The sequence below is a fragment of the Pinus tabuliformis genome, chromosome 9 (genome assembly GCF_031772625.1).
Source record: "Pinus tabuliformis cultivar Carrire ecotype Pingquan chromosome 9, CPIR1, whole genome shotgun sequence".
Lineage (NCBI taxonomy): Eukaryota > Viridiplantae > Streptophyta > Pinopsida > Pinales > Pinaceae > Pinus > Pinus tabuliformis.
This window is the reverse complement of record NC_142307.1, coordinates 982,105,192-982,122,524: the sequence shown is the minus strand read 5'-3', so window position 1 is coordinate 982,122,524 and position 17,333 is coordinate 982,105,192. Positions and strand designations below refer to the sequence as shown.

The 17,333-nt window shown below is 36.9% G+C and overlaps 1 pseudogene; it reads left to right on the top strand.

Moving 5' to 3' along the window:
* The first annotated feature begins 368 nt into the window (after window positions 1–368).
* Window positions 369–2,434, top strand: LOC149152022 (sulfite reductase [ferredoxin], chloroplastic pseudogene; annotated as a pseudogene).
* Window positions 2,435–17,333: the final 14,899 nt, after the last annotated feature.

Below are 17,333 nucleotides of genomic sequence, written 5' to 3'. Positions count from 1 at the left end.
AGGTTGGGTCGCCCTTCGTTCAGGTCCGCCCACCTACAGTCGTGCAGGGTCGCCCAACCATGTCGTCTCATCATGTAGAGGTAGCCACCTCGGGTCGAATCGCCCTCCACGTTCAGACTTGCCCACTGCACTATGTAGAGGTGCCCAGCTCACCAAGTTGTCCTCCACGTTCCAAACCGCCCGCACACACACTTATCCATAGCTCGTGAGAACCTGGGTTTTGCTCACCCGTGCAAACCCACCCAACTGGGTCTAGTTGTTTGGCTGCACTCGTAAGTTGGGTCACACGTCGTGTGGCTGCACCCACAGCAGCTCAGGTCATCGTCGGCCTGCTACCTACTCGCGCCTTCATTTTCCAAAACTCACCCATGTCCGCTCACGACCGTGCGATAGAACTCACCCGTGTGCTCTCTCTCGCCTGCAGCTCGTCCGCCGTTTCCCCTCGGCTCAACACTTCAGACCTCCTGTCCACCTGCGCCTTGTCTCAACCCAATTCCTTCGCTCTTACTAAGTCGCAATTGCCTTGGATGCTTGTTTCTTGGATTTCGATGGTCTTTTCCCTTCAAGTCGCCATCTCTATATATATGCATCCTCCATGTGTTAAGGTGGGTCAGCCTACCCAGGTTGACCATACAAATCACACATGAAAATATCAAATAACTCGTCGTCCAACCGACTTGGGTCTACTTCCGCACGTCGGCCCGCCTAGGACGTCCAACTCCACATGTTGGCCTAACTCGTCAGTTTTTCGACACTTCATATAAACTCGTCATGTGTGCACCCATACTTAGTCAATTTTCCACTTCTTGGTTTTTCGACTCTCCAAGTAACTTGTCGCATCGTTGCACAACTTGTCGTCACACAACTCATCGGGGCGTGTTTAACCGAACACTCCCGCTCTTCGTGTCACCTTTAATCGAATTTGTGTGTCATCGCAAAGTCGACTTGTCACACATAACCGAAGATGTCTCCCACCATCGCCCATCACACATGAGCTCGTCCGGCTCAGCTCGTGGTTGTGACAACATGGGTTTCACTCAATGAACCTTTGACATATCACGTGTGTTTGTGGCATACTAAACAATACCCTTAATTTGACTATATATTGGAAAATACCTCTAAAAATCACATTATTCAACCCCCTACCAATACGAACCCAATAGCCTTCCCAATTAAAAAAAACCCCTACTTTCACTAGATATTGTAGGTATCCATTTTTTCATTAACATTTTGTATCCAATATAAAAAATCTTTAACCCCTATTATATGCTCAATATATTATGTCAATTTTCCTGAATATATATTCCCCAATATGAACGCACGTGGTATGATATTGCTCCCCTAGTGAAGACCCTGTGCACCTACCACTAATAGAGAGTTACACAACTCATCGAAGGGTGTGACAGCTAGCACAAAAGGGGCAGTTGTCATATGTAGTACTTCGATTGAGAAGGTGGTTTTAGACATTGTGTAATGCTAAGTGGATCCAACACGAGCTGATGTGATATCACTAGAGATTCGAAGGGATAGAAAAAACTTGGATTGCTCTGAAGATTTCTGAAGAAGGTGAGTTCCTTAATACAAGAGGCATTTACATATTAAGCATCATAGATAACTATTGGGCCATTTAATCTGGTTCTCGAATCCTATATACTGTGTGCTTTCTACTTGGTAATGGATAGCCTTACAAATGAGTTTGGGATTGGAGCTCTTCTATTTACCACAAGGAAAAAATATCATCTTCATGGTGTGCTTAAGAAGGATCTGAAGACGGTTATGATTACCATCATCATAAATATGGGATTTGGATTTTGTTGTGACTTGAATAGAAACGTTCTAGATCCTACAACACCATATGTGACTAGAAAAGATTATTTTCTTGCTTAGCAAACTATAGAAAAAGTTGTTGCTCTTCTTGTCCCTTATTCGGGTATTTATTACAATTTATGGTTAGATGGAGAGAAAATAGTGACGACAAATTCACTAGAGGTTACAGTGATAACTCCCATGGAACAAATTTTGTAGATTCACTAGAGCCAATTAATGGGACTCAATTTCTACCTCATAAATTCAAGATTGTTGTTATTGCACCCACAAAGAACTCTAGTGTTGACTTCCTTACCAATGGTGTGGGGCTTGAGGTTGTTTTAGATCAAAATGGGAACCCTAAAGGCTTTAACTATATGGGAAGAACTCTTCGTGTTGAGACCACATTTACATGATTGGGAAATCTCCTTGGTTATGCTCACAAGGAAGGTATTCACTATGTTATGAAAGTTATTATCACCACACAACAAGATGATAGAAAACACAGTCATATGAAATACTTGATACATAGTGGAAAATTGAGAATTTTCATTTTGTTGTTGAGCAGTATTGTAGAAAATTGGAGCCTTTCAAGGAGCTCCCATAGTGGGAGTTAGGAACTACTTAGGGTGTCATAGGGAGATGGCAATATTTTTTTTTAAATGGGGTCCATGTTGATAAGATTAAAGGTGCTATAAATGGAGCATTTTGAAATTTAATTGAGAAGTACGGCCTTAGACCAAACCAGAACCTTATCTTGTGTGATATTCTTTTAGTATTATTGAAAAAGACATGTCACTAGTGTCCTTTCTTAAGCTAGCTTATTGCATCCCCGTTATCTCAATCCTCTAAATGTGACAACCATGTCATGCCATGCCTTACCATTATGTCCTCCATGTTATGGTAGAGGCACAACATGGAAGTCATGATATTATTATAAGGATATGTGTTGTGTTTGAAAAGGTTGGATGAAAGTACAAGGATTCAATTGTGATAAGGTGCACTAGATGCCCTAATGGATTACAATACCATACATGGCTGAGCTAGGCTTTGTGGGAGATGGATCGAACAACTAACAAATTTGGCTATAAGGGTTTGAAAACTTAATTAAATTATTGTTTAAAGGAGCGTGTACATTTTGTACAGGGTTCTAAAATATAAGCCAAAGGAGAAGGCTTGTGAGCTTCAAAATAAAATATAGTATACAAGAGGGGATAAATTAAAGAAACAAATTTAGAAAGAATTGAAAAAAAAGGATCCGTAGGTCCTAGAGGCTTAACCTATGCTCTAATATGAAGTGTAGGGACCTTCCCTGTGACACCATTTCTTTTAAATACAATTCAAACTCAATGTAAAGGCAACAAGTTCTAGATATAGGAATCAACTCATATTTAACTAAATACCAAGTGATGTGATTGTTAGAAAAAATATTATATATGACAGAGAAATGCAAGACATATAATATGTGGAAAAACACAAACACATAAAACCAGAGAAACACAAATATATGTGGTTCACCCAGTTTGGGCTACGTGCACCTCGAACAGCCAATCCTTCCTTTCTATTATCCAGCAAAATGAAGAGATACAACCTACAGCAGATTCATTGTAATATCCTTTGTTTTCTCTCATAGTCTCGTTTCTCTGTTTCTCGCTCTGAGAATACACATCTATTACATAGCCTCAATGCAATACCCTCATACAAAGAGAGGGGTTGCCTTCTAGGGAAAAAAACCCTAAACTAAACATAGGTTCTACCGTCAAATCATCAAACTAATGTATGGCCTAGATTGACTAGAAATTATTATACTTTTATAAGGCAATTTTACATATGTTTTTAGCTTCGGGGGTGCTGCCCCCGAAACCCCGCCAGGGGACCACTGGTCCCCAGACCCCCCAGCCGGGGGGGGACCGGCCCCCCTGAACCCCCGCGGGGGGGACAAGTCCCCCACCGTGTGGAGGGGTCTACAATCTTCCTGGGGTATACATCCGGCTGAAAAAAAGACCTCTAAATAATCATGCTCCATGCCCAATAGTGATTTAAGATACGACAATAAAAAATAAGCAATTAGGCAATCCATTTTACACTAGTCAATCATTGACCACATCATTTATGAAGTCACATATTACTTAAAAAAATACATCAACATTAACATAAATTTGAGATACATCGCCAACAGCCATAAATTGCAATTCAACCAACATAGCATTCACCTTTATAATCTGGCCATTTTAGATACATCAGTAATCATATGAAAAAATTTATGAATACATAACATATCGTTCATCAATGAGAGGAGTTTTGATTCTCATCTTTGTTGCTGCTTACGCTCCCCTATTGTCTCTCTGTCCTTGTGTGAAGGATAATGTGTCTTAACCGAACATTGATGACCCACTGGTTGACCCCCCAACCTACTCCTTGGGTACTCTACTTCCCCACTGACCCTTGAGCTACAATGGGGTTGTAAGTAGAAGAATAAATATTAGTCGATGGAGGTGAGCACTCCTAAGTCAAGAGATCTCTCTCTCATTACTTCCAACTCACCAAACTCACTATAGTCTTCGTAGTCATAGATAATAGCATTATCTCATCCATCCAACCATAGGGCAGTTTCTATTTTATTCCTTGGGTTCCAAGCCAGTCGTTCCCTTCAAGAACTTCCCTTTGAAGTTCCAAGGGTGTCATGTCAATCAGTTCCTTCTTGATGCCAAGGGTGCCAAGTCAGTCATGCCCTTCAAGAACTTCCTTCGAGGTTCCAAGGGTGCCACGTTGCTTTCACTTCAAGCATCTAGTGACTATGAGGGGAAGAACTAGGTGCAACAACTGAGACCATTTTCCTCTCTTATGTTGCCCTCTATAGTGATATTAATGGTGTTGGGGATCGAGGAATATGCCTTCATGTGAACCCCCCAGTAAAATCCTTGTGAGCAGTCCAATCTGAGGCCTACCCCCATGGTATCGTGATCTTCAAGGCAAAGGTATCCTAACCCTTCCAACCCAAGTTAAGCTGGGAGTACCAGTGGGTGGAATCAAGGACACTGCCCCACCCCTCCCATGAAGTTCCATCTATTTGTACATCCCCATCACCCATGTGTGAGCCGTTCGTCCAAGAAACTAACTTGTGTTTGCAACCACTATCATGCCATTAGAATTCACAGCAAAATTTTAAATTGAATTTTAAAATTTTTTGAGACAAAAATATGTAATTCGAACCAAACTAGAGGTTATCGACTCATCACATGCAAGTGCATCTAGGTGGTCTCCAGCCACACTCCATGGCCATCAATAATATTTGATGCATAATATTAGTCACCAACAAAATGTTGTATGCCAAATCATCCTCATGACATAATCATTAACATCTTTATAATTGTGAGCAAGAACTAATGCAAATAGACGCATAACGAAACCATCATATGATGAGACATAATCATAAAACATGTCCATCACAATTATTATCATCATAACTGATCAAATTGGAAAAATATTCATTATCACATCCATTATAGTAGTAAGAGTCAAATATTTGAATCCTCAACTTAATGTCCTCAAAGAATAATGTATCAAGGCTAATGTCATAATAGGGTCAGTCAACCAGAGTGGGCACTACACCAAGTCTACAACAACTTCTTGTTGTGATTCTCCTGCAATGCCTCATAACTCTAGTATGATATTGTTATCAAGATGCTCAACCTTAGCATTCCCAATACAGTCTTTAGTTGGTGCTATAGATTTTATGGCATATAGTTGTTCCATTACACTAGAGTTTACACTTATGATATAGTAGCAACTATAAATTGTTGCATAATTTAGTATCTAGTGGTTCACTTATTACTAACTCGCCCATAGAAAAAAGACTAATTAATTGGGAGCAGTGAAAAAATAATGGAAAGAAAGGTGGCAACAAAAATGGAAACCCAAACTTAGAAGATGTGTGATATATTTGAACATAGGTTATGTGTATTGTTAAATATTATGATCCGAAAAGTACTTGGGTTAATATTGTATTTTTGTACTTAGGCTTATCTAGATTAAATGTTGTTAGTATAAATAATACATTTAGAAAGTGTTGTTATTGAGAATCAAATTTAGGAATTTGTTAATATTATCTTTTAATGTAAATAGGCACTTGTCATACTCACATGATTTTGTGATAAGTTGTCCATAACTCAATTAAATTATGAAATTAGTATGAAGAGCTTATTTATAGCTCATCTCTACTCATGCAAGAGAAATTTTTAAGTATGGTACCCCTTTGCATTTTCTTTACTGTAATTCTTTTCCTTATGTCAATAAAATTTGTATTTGCTATCAATATGGTATTAGAACCTAATGATATTATTGGTGTAAAGTAGATTCTAGCCTTGAAAACTTTTATAAAACTCTTTTGTATTGGTCAATAATTATATGCTATGTTTATTGTCAAATTTAAGTTAAGGTAAAGAAATTGAAATTTAGTATCCACTCATCTGTCAAAGCCAATTATAATGTCGGCAAAGTTAGTATCCAAGTACGGAGAGCTTCCAATGAAGTCAATATCCAAGTACACAGCATCAAAGGTGATGAATATGAGTGCGTACGAACATATCACACTTTCTTATGCAACCAAAAGCCCATAACCCTCACATCTGGAGCCAAGTAAGCATGAAGCACATTTCATGCATTCTTTTATTGCAATAATTGGCTAGAAAAACATAATAATTTCACGCATTTGATTGAAAAACATGATAATTGCATATTTGGTATTGAACAAAATTTCTCTAAAAAGGCATGGACATTTTAAGTGGAGACTAAGCCCACAACATTTTAAGTGCGAGACATCGGCCAACCAAAAAAGATGCAAGTATCTATGCATGCATTTTAAGAAATAATTTTATCACTTTTTGAATGACGTATAAATAATTACGGAAAATCAAGAGCATAAATTTAGAATTTTTCTTGAAGACATTACCTTGTGATGTTATAACAAGTTTTGTAGTTATAATAAGTTGATGTAATTTGGAAATTTGAAAAATTGTTTGTCTCGATGTGGTGCAATAGTGTAGAAGTGGGGAGAGGTGATTATATAAAATATAATTACGTAAAGTAAATGGTGGGTGGTGTAATAGTGTAGAAGTGAGGAGAGGTGATTATATAAAATATAATTATATAAATTAAATGGTGGGTAAATGTTAATAGACATTAATTTATAAGAAATATTAAAAAATAATATATAAGTTAAATTTATATACATTTTTAAAAAATATGAATACTATTTTTATAATGGAGATTTATTTCCATTTTGTCATGGATATTTTTAATATGTAAATAGATTTGCTACAATACCATAGGTTAATATCATGATTTATCAATATCATTTATTTGTATATATTACTTTGAATATTCTAGAATATTTCATCGAGGTCAAATCCTACCATTCACCTAATAATTATTGATAATTAAATTAAAATTCTCGAAACCCTATTCCAAAATAGAGACACATATCGACATAACTAATATTATTTTAATTTTGTAATTTGAAATAAAATTTACTTTGAGAAGAGATTAGATTATTTGTTTTTTGTAATCTGAAGTAATTTTTACTTCAACGAGGATTAGAAGAGATAATTTGTTGTCGTAATTCAATAAGCAGGACATCAAATTATCATAGAATATGGCATTGTAAAAATCAACTACACCAAACAAAATTTGAAAACAATTATTTCGTAAATTGTTGTGGATGTTATACTAGACCGTTTGTCAAAATAAAATATAATAAATATTTACTCAAATATAAAAATCTATACTATGAGGGTTAATTTTCCTTAGACTTTCTAGATTTATTAAATTACTATTTTTGCTTATGCATGCAATATATAAAATGTGGAAAATAGAGAAAAAATAGAACAATCACTCACAAAACCACAATAACACAAGATATGACCTAGGAAACACTTTCAAGAGAAAACCCAACTAGTAGGTGAGGCTATTATGCTCTATTTTTCTTAATGGAAATGTGCATATAAAAAGGAGTTATACATGTGGTCCTTGGGCTACTACAGAACACAAACCCTCTCTATTTTTTCCTCTCTCTATCCACTCTCAGTTACTTTACTCTACTATAAAAAAAAAATGAACTAGGATAGAATTGAACCTATTTTTCTCCTAATGGCTCAATTATAAACATCATGATAGGCAAATACGGGTTAAAGTTGACCCATTCAACCCTTAATATGATTTACAACTCAACTCTTCTAAATTGTTCTTCATCATGGTCATGTGGCTAGCCCATTTTCATTAGTAATGGGGTTGACATGGCAAACCTCTCAAATCATGGTGGACAAAACAAGAAGGTCGAATTTTGGATCACATAATTTTGATATATAGACTCGGTTTTAGGTGTTTCTTTTTCCACTCGAAAGGTATATGAGTCTACAACATTAGGGGGTCTTGCACAATTGAGAGTTTTTGGACCCCAAAAAATTTATTAAATTCCTCAAATTGTCTCTAAAATGTTTTAAACCCCAATTCACCAAATTGGGACCCACAAAAAAAAAAAAAAATGTGAGTTAGTTACTCCCATTTTTCCACTGTCAAAGCATCAATATGGATGAAAAATAACATAATGATCCAATTTGGGTCATACTCTCCATTTTGAGAGTCTTTTGGTTCCCAAAATATTTTACTGAATGAAGTGAGGAAATTTGACCTCCACCTTCTCCCTGGAGTACCATTTAGCCTTATTGGAAGTTATCCTTTCAACCCAATCTATCAAAGGTCATGCTTCCCATATATTATAGTTCTATACCTCTTCTACAAAACTATATCCTTTGCAAACTTCTCCTAAGCATTTGGCACTAAATCCTCTATAGAGGGTGGGACATGTTCCTCTTCCTGATCCAACATGGAAGTCTCAAAGAGTTTCATATTTTCCACATTCACTAGTGAGTAATTGTGCATGTATGGGGTATACAAATTATCTCCCACCTTTTCTAGTTTCTCAAAGGGACCATATTGTAGAGCCTTTATTTTCTTACCGGAACCCTATAGTCTCTCCTTGTTCAATTGTAACCATACTCTATTTCCCTCTCTAAATGAATTCTTTATTCCATGATGATCATGCCTAGCCTTATACTTTTCTTGTGACTTATGTAGCACCTCTTGAACCCGTACATGAATTTGTATGATCTTCTCAATAAGTTTTTCTACCCTTAAGGCATCCCTTGTAAGATCCTCCCTCACTCATCCTTGTTGTCCATATGCAATATCCAAAGGTGAAGGTGGAAAATATCCAAAACATGTTTCAAATGGAGACTTACAAATAGAAGTGTGAATTGACCTATTATAAGAGTGTTTTATATAACTCCATTTTCATCCCAAGTCTTTAGATGCTTCTAATTATAACCCATCAAAAGTTGCACCAAAGTCATGTTGACTACTTATGTTTTCCCATCTATTTGTGAATGAAATGTTTTAGACCTCTTCAACTTCATATCCATCTTCTCACACTATGTAGTTCAAAATTCGCTAAGAAATGTGTTTCCTTATCTAAAACGATGCTCCTATGGATTCCAAAGTGCACCTAGACTTATCCAAAGAAAAAGTTTGTTACTTCTTTCCCATTGATGGTCTTTTTATAGGCATGAGAATGCACATCTTATTGAACCTGTCAACTATGAAAATCAAATAGTCATGTCCCTTCATATTTTTTGGTGAACCTCCCACAAAGTCCATGTAAATGCTTTCCCAAGGATGAGCTAGTACAAGTAAGAGATGGTATATACCCTATATCTTGTTAGTAGGCTTGTTGAAACAACAAAGCATACATCCTCTTAAAACCTATATACATCTTCTTGCATCCCGGGCCAATACACATACCTCTATAACTTGACCTAAAGGGTGATATAAAAGATAATGCTTAGTGAAAAAAATATATATAAGATTATACACATATTTATCAAGGAGCATTGATCAACAATAGAAAGCAATGAATACCCATATATTTACAAGTGGGAAATTCATTTTTCCTAAGCCAAACATAAAACAACCATGAGTGCCAGTTTTTCATGGAAATTATTTGTTTCATTTCCAATATTAATAGAAAAGAGATAGTGTGATGTTTAAAAGATGTAGAATACCTTCAACTCCTCCTCTAGGGGAGTTTCCTTGAGAGGCAACATCCTTGTTTATAAATTCATGGGTGATATGTGTATGGATGTGAGCAGTTATTTATTTATGGAAGGCATAGATTATATTTAGACTTTATAGGGCGCATCATAGTGGAATAACATATTTAACTTCAAGCAACATGTTCTTACTGAATATACTCCATAGGAAGTAGAAAGAAGGATGGATTCATACCTTGATGTTTCATTGTTTGAGCACCATATTTAAGAGATTCATCAATTGTAGAATGATTCCAAACATTTTCATCCATGTCAATTTATTTGATTCCATGAATGCCTCTTTGGTGTAATTGCAATACAATACAAAATGGGGTAGTATCTCTAAATACATCTTAGGTAGGAACCTATTCCAATGCCTTGAAAACATCTTCTATAAATAATATCCCACATGAAAGATTTGTTACTCAATAGAAGCCACATGAATATTTTTTCTTTTTCAAGGCATTTGAAATTCCAAAGGTCTCTCCACCACTGGACATGTAGTAGTTCATTGTCCCCTTGACCTAGTGTTTTATATCCTATTTTTGGCACATAGTTTCCAAAGGATTTAGGAACCAAACAAGTTGATCATTTTCCTCTATTAATTTAATAAATCTTCTTCAAAGGATCTGAGTGTAGTTTTCCCAAATTTCTACATCTTCCTTTCTAAGACAATTCTCATTCCAAGTTAATTAGCCATGCTACCTTATGTCTAAATTTCCTTAAGCATTTTCCTTAGAGTTTGATAGCCATTGAATTTTATATCATGGATCATATGGCCTAGAATTTTATGAACTTCCTTTCATCCAATATATGGATTTAATCATATAAGGACCATTTCCCCCTTTCCTATCTTTCAAACCAACTAGTTATTAATCAGGAGGAAGGATAAGAGGATAGCTATTATGATTCAAATACTTAAATTGTAATAGGAAATAATAATTGCACATTTCTTGCACCAATGTGGGCATGGAAAAAAACTCCAATATAGATGAGGGAGATAAGTTACACAATAGATCCTTAAATAATAGGAGAACCTCCTCCAAATACACAAATACATTCATACATCCAAATCGAATGTTCTCAATAATGACTACATGATTCATATATACCTATTCACGCATTGTACATGTAGTCTCTTTCTTATTAGGCCAAAATTACATATACAGAGGAATTGATAGCGCATTACAAGGTGCTGGCCGGATAAATCGATCTTGCGGACAAGGCCGATCTCTCCAGTATCAAAAGATATCTAGCAACAAGCAGGACAAGCAAATCTACCTTTCTCTAAACATATTGTGATTCATTAATAAAAGCTATAGAGGTGTTTAGACCCTACCTTAAGTCCAACACTAGTTTGTAGCAGCCATCCTTCAACCGTCCAAAAGAGTTTCCTTTTGAGAACCCGTAATCACAAATAAGCACACATCAAATAACACCTGCATAGCTAATATCATAAATCATGTTCATTATGGTGATCAAGGAATCCATAAAATAAACCATAAAACACAGCTTATTGAGAAAAATAAACTTATTTGTATTAACTTTGAAATAGAAGAACCTTACAACCTTTGGTGCCTTGATGTTGTACAAGATCTTCCCAAGGTCTGAAACAGGAATCTCCTTTACTTTGAAAAGCCTCACACTCTTCCAAATGAGATCAAAGAGGTATGTAATCTCTCCTCACAAAAGCTCAATTAGGAAGACTAAGTTCCAGCAACATTTCACCTCAAAAATATTCAGCTTTCCACCTCCCAAGTAACCAGCCCAATGCTTCATTTTATAGTGCAGAGGAAGGAGGATACAGGTCCACCTATGAAGGGATAGAGTCCTCGTTCAAAGGGATAAGCTCCTCACATCAAGGGGTTAGCTCCTTAAGGTATGGGATGCATGAACCTTAAAGGAGCGAACTTGCCACCTCAAATTCCTTCCAGAAGGTTCTAGAAATGACTCAAAGTGGGTTTTTAAGAATATACTTGCACCTTTTTTACTTTTACAGGGGTCCGCACCCATAACACAGAGACAGAGTGGTCAGGTGCACAGGGGACATGAGGTGTGGGACCGCAGGTAATTCTAAGAGAGAGTGAGGAACCAGAGTTTTAGAGACTTTCGAGGGCTTTCTCTTATTTTCAAGGCTTGATATGAAGAACTGAGGCTTAAGACTTGCAAAGGAGGAAAGTATGAGTGGTAATCGACTCACATAGATTGTAGAATGTCAAGGTGACAATTTTTTGTGCAACAAATTGCCCCCTAAAGTGCGAAGTCTGTAATAGATGAAGATGAAGTCTTTCATGTATGAAGAGTGAAGTACTTTATCATTTCAAAGATCATCCTGTGGACACCCTAGTCGGAACCTGTAAAAACATTCAATGCAAAATATATATATGTGAACATATCATCGCTAAGGTAGGCTTTCCCATACTCGGGTTAAAACTAACTAGAAAACTGACTAAATTGTTCTGATACAGGAATGATTTTGTAATACATCACGAGTATAGACATATGTAGACATAGTATGGGCGCAACCATCTATTTATGAATAGTCCACTGTATAATGAATAACAAAATTCCTCGTAGCCTGGATGGTGGAAACTGGATCTAGGGTCTTGATTTCTACTTCCCGAACTAGTACGATTCTATCCATGTGAATGAATGTGTCAAAGTCGAACATGGTAGAAACCACTTGATTACCAGTCAATGATGTGAATTGTTAACAAGTGTGAGAGAAACCACCAGTAATGTCAATGGCTCTCAAAGTACTCAGTGCAATCCATGAAATGTGAACAAATGAGATGATGTCGAACATGTCATATAATCCTTTGATCGAAGGTCAATGATGCAACTTGTTGTCGAAGGCAAGAAACCTGCCATTAGGGCATGCAGATTCCAAGGTACTGACGATTTCTAGATCATCTTTCCAGATAATGAGCTGAATTCGATAGAAAGTGATCTGTCGTAGGCAAGCCCACAACATGAAATCATAGATCAAGTTTTGAAGAAATATATTTGCCAAGGACTAACTCAGGGATGGTCAAAATGGATGATAGATATTTTGCAGATGAATGGTTTATTTGAACTGACCTCTTGAACACATAACGACACTGCAGATGGTTTGGTGACAATTGATTGAAAGCTAATATCCAGAAACCGGCTAAAGACTTTCAATATGGTTTGATTAACTGTTAGGCAAAGGATTTCCCAACCCAGGTGAACAAAAAGTGTCGTGTTCAAGAGTGGTTAACTGCTTTTCTAAAACACAAAGTATAACAAACAGGTTCATTTTTCTCTCTTTTCCCCCACCATTTCTGGCAAGTACCTCTTTATTTTTGGCAAGCTTGAGGAGGATAACATTTGCTTGTTTATAAGCTCATCCTTCGGATGAGTCCAACTTAGTTTAAAATTCAAACCCTAAGAAGGAGTGGTTCGTTCCTGTTTGAAATTGAACAGGTCTTTTACTGTTAAATTTTAACGAGTCCAGTACAGGAAAAACTCGGTGTTTTTCAATTTTAGGGAGTCAGAAGAAAAACTTAAGAAAATCCATGGGTGTCCTTTTTTGTAAATTTTTGTCCCCCAAGCCCGAAAAAGTATAAAATAATACTTGAGAGAACCGCTTGACCATTACGATCAAGGAATACTTTTCATAATTAGTGGCTCCGATCTGAAAAAGTAAAAAAGTGATCGAAGACATGTCGTTTTATAACCAATATCGAACTTGAAACGACAAAAGTTCGGCGTTCTTTTCATGTTTATATGGTTAGAAAAGAGCTGTAAGTGGACCACCTTTTTATTCTGTTTAACGAGTTTAAAAAGGAAAAAGCTTGGCAATCTTTTCATATTTTACGAGTCAGAAAAGAGCATAAAGAGGACTCGTCCTAGAGGAACAAGTGGTATAAAGGGTAGCAACTGGTTTCGGCAATGGTGGAACTACTCAAAACATGTAATGGTTAAGAGGCTGGCTAATAAAACCACTCATAACTGTGGTCCCTCAGGAAAGGAAAACAAGCAAGTGAAAGCATATGATCAGCCAAAGAGATGGTGGCGATGGAATGAAAACAACCAAGGCTCATCTAGCATAATTTAGCGAATAAAAATGGCAATCACGAGATGTAAATTGGGTATGGGTTCATTTTTACACAAGCTTGAACCATAGAGAACTCTGCTTGGATTCAATTTCATGTTTACGCAATCTTGAAATGAAAAACTACGCTTGTTATAAGTTCGCATGCCCCCAACATAATAACTCAAATTGAGGTACATGCCCCCCAAGCTTCATTGCATTCAACCAGGTGGATGGAATGAAAGTTCACTTTCGAGATCTTGGAAAGACTCGACTTGGAAAGGGAGTTGTTTCATTGTTTAATAAGGTTGACACAGGAAAAGAACTATCCCCAAAACCCTTGTTTCATTTTTTAAACGAGCTTGACACAAGACAAGGAACTATGCTCCTGACCCTTGATTCATTTTTTAACGAGCTTGACACAAGACAAAGAACTATGCTCTAGACCCTTGATTCATTTTTTAATGAGCTTGACACAAGACAAGGAACTATGCTCAAGACATACAGTTTCATTTTTTAACGAGGTTGATACAAGAAGAAACTATCCTCGTAACATCCAGTTTCATTTTTTAATGAGGTTGATACAGGAAGAAACTATCCTCACAACATCCAGTTTCATTTTTTAATGAGGTTGATACAGGAAAAACTATCCTCGCGACATCCAGTTTCATTTTTTAACGAGGTTGAGACAGGAAAAAACTATCCTCGCGATAGGTCAGGAATCAAAAAACGACTGTACAACCTGATATGCAATTTCAAAGGGACTCAAAGGAATCGCACCATGAAATGAATCCACCTCGGAATCGGAAGGTATTATCTGAGGATCATCAAAAGCAATAGTGTTCGATGACATCATATGAATAGTTGCAATAGAAGACCATATGTTAGGAGGAGGGAAGGAAAAAGTTCCTAGTAAACCAAAATCTTTAATCAAACCTACCCCAACATCCATGTAAGGGATAGTTGTTTTACCGACGTGCTGAACACTATCTGAAGAGGCCGGGTCGGATGAGAAATAACTCAGTTGATCTATCGTAAAAATCTTCTCGTTATAAGGAAACTTAATAAGCCGAAAGACCGATGAAACAATAGTAGTCATAGCATAAGACCAACTATGACCTAGGAGAAAGTTGTAATCTAGAGGGGCATCAACCACTTCCACATCTAGATTAACAGTTTTTCCTTCAACCCCTATAGGTAAATCTTCCAAAATACCAAAAGGATGGAACCCTCGGCCATCAAAAGCCTTTAGAATTGTCGGAGACTGATTGAGTGTAGGAGAACCAAGAGATCTCCAACACTAGATCGACATAATACACGTAGACGCTCCCTCATCAATCACAGTCCGAAAGCAAGGTCTGTTTTGACTAACACTGGAATCTGGAAAGCCATTTGATAAGGAAGGCGGGGTGTACTATTCTCTAAATAGAATATTATTAGGTTCGAATCCTGAATATCAACAACTCCTATAACAAACAATAGTAATTTATGCTGTGTTGGGCATGATTGCAGTGCTTCCAAAACCAACATTGCTGAAGGGGCAATGGCTAAGTCTTCAACAATGTTATAATTCTGAGCAGCTCTCGCATATGGATTGAAAGTTTATTTCCGAAATATAACTTTAGCAGGTGGTTTGGTTACTAAGTCTGGGTTTGGTTTCTCAATCTGTAGTGGAGCAGACCGAGGAGGAGGTGTAGTTGATTGGTTTGAATTAGAAGATTCTGCTTCTTTACCATCAACAAGATTGTTACTACCATAATCTTGCGGTCGTGTCGCAATCCTGACATGAGACATCATCATAATGGCTTCTTTTGAGGTATTCAAGGAAGAAGCAACCACTTTACTATCTTGAGTAGGAGAAGAATCCTTCAAGATAGCAGGCGTTTGAGAACCTTTAATGAATTTTGAAAACTCTGCTCGATATGGTCATTCTTTAGTAAAATGATCCTCGCCGCAGATGAAACAAGGATAGCGAGCTTTTTGTTTTTCATCAATAGATTCATTTTTATTTGTTTTATCTTTTGAATTTTGATTGTTTTTATTCTTCCCCTTCTCTTTACTATCGGATTTGGTCGTAGATGAATCTACGACATGGACATCGGCAGAAACTTCAGTGGAAGAATCTCCTTTCGGGGAATCAAGTAAAGTTATTGTAGGAGAAGAACTCTTCGAAGATTTCTTCTTGCTCTTAGTACTAACTGAACTGATCATACCATCAGCAGCATGAGACCTTGAAGGAGCTGTAGTTTTTGGAAGATTAGGGATTTTTTCATGTAAAGTACCTGACTACGTATAAATGAGGTCAAGGTACTAAGCCTGAGCAATGACTTGATCTTCAGTGACAACTCCTGCCTTAGCTACATATTTAGTGATTTTAGGTAACAATGATTTAACGAACCATTTCGCTAAAATTTGATCTGGAATGAAAACTTTCACTAAACGCCTTCTACGTTGCCATTCATGAATATGATCAGAAATATATGTGGAATCAGGTAAAGTTATTGTAGGAGAAGAATTCTTTGAAGATTTCTTCTTGCTCTTAGTACTAACTGAACTGATCATACCATCAGCAGCATGAGACCCTGAAGGAGCTGTAGTTTTTGGAATATTAGGGATTTTTTCGTGTAAAGTACCTGACTGCGTATAAACGAGGTCAAGGTACTGAGCCTGAGAAATGACTTGCTCTTCAGTGACAACTCCTGCCTTAGCTACATATTCAGTGATTTTAGGTAACAATGATTTAATGAACCATTCCGCTAAAATTTGATCCGGAATCAAAACTTTCACTAAACGCCTTCTGCGTTGCCATTCATGAATATGATCAGAAATATATGTGGATGTGGATTATTTTAGTGAAGTTAACAGTTTTGTGCCATTGTCGTATCTGACAGGAAATTGAAAATGAGTTAAGAAAGAGGTGGATAACTGACTGAAATTATAAAAAGAGCCTCGTGGTAACTCAATGTACCATTTGGCAGCAAGACCAATAAGAGTTCTTTGAAAAAGACGCAATCGAATTGAATCATCAATGATGGAATTAGATGCACACCAGAGGTGATAAGTCATAACATGATTTGACGGATCCTCACCTGACTTACCCTCGAATTTCGGGATATCACTGGGCAACTTATTAGGCATTGGCGCCAGTACGGAAGATAATAAATTGGATCGTTCTTAAGGCGCGAAAAATCAGGTAAATCCAAAGTCGCAATAAATGGTAATTGACAGTTACGTTCACAAAAACCTTGTGTAATGAGACCAACTCCAGGAGGAGGATATCCAGGATAACCTGGAATTGGATTTGCATTAGGAATGTTATAACCTCC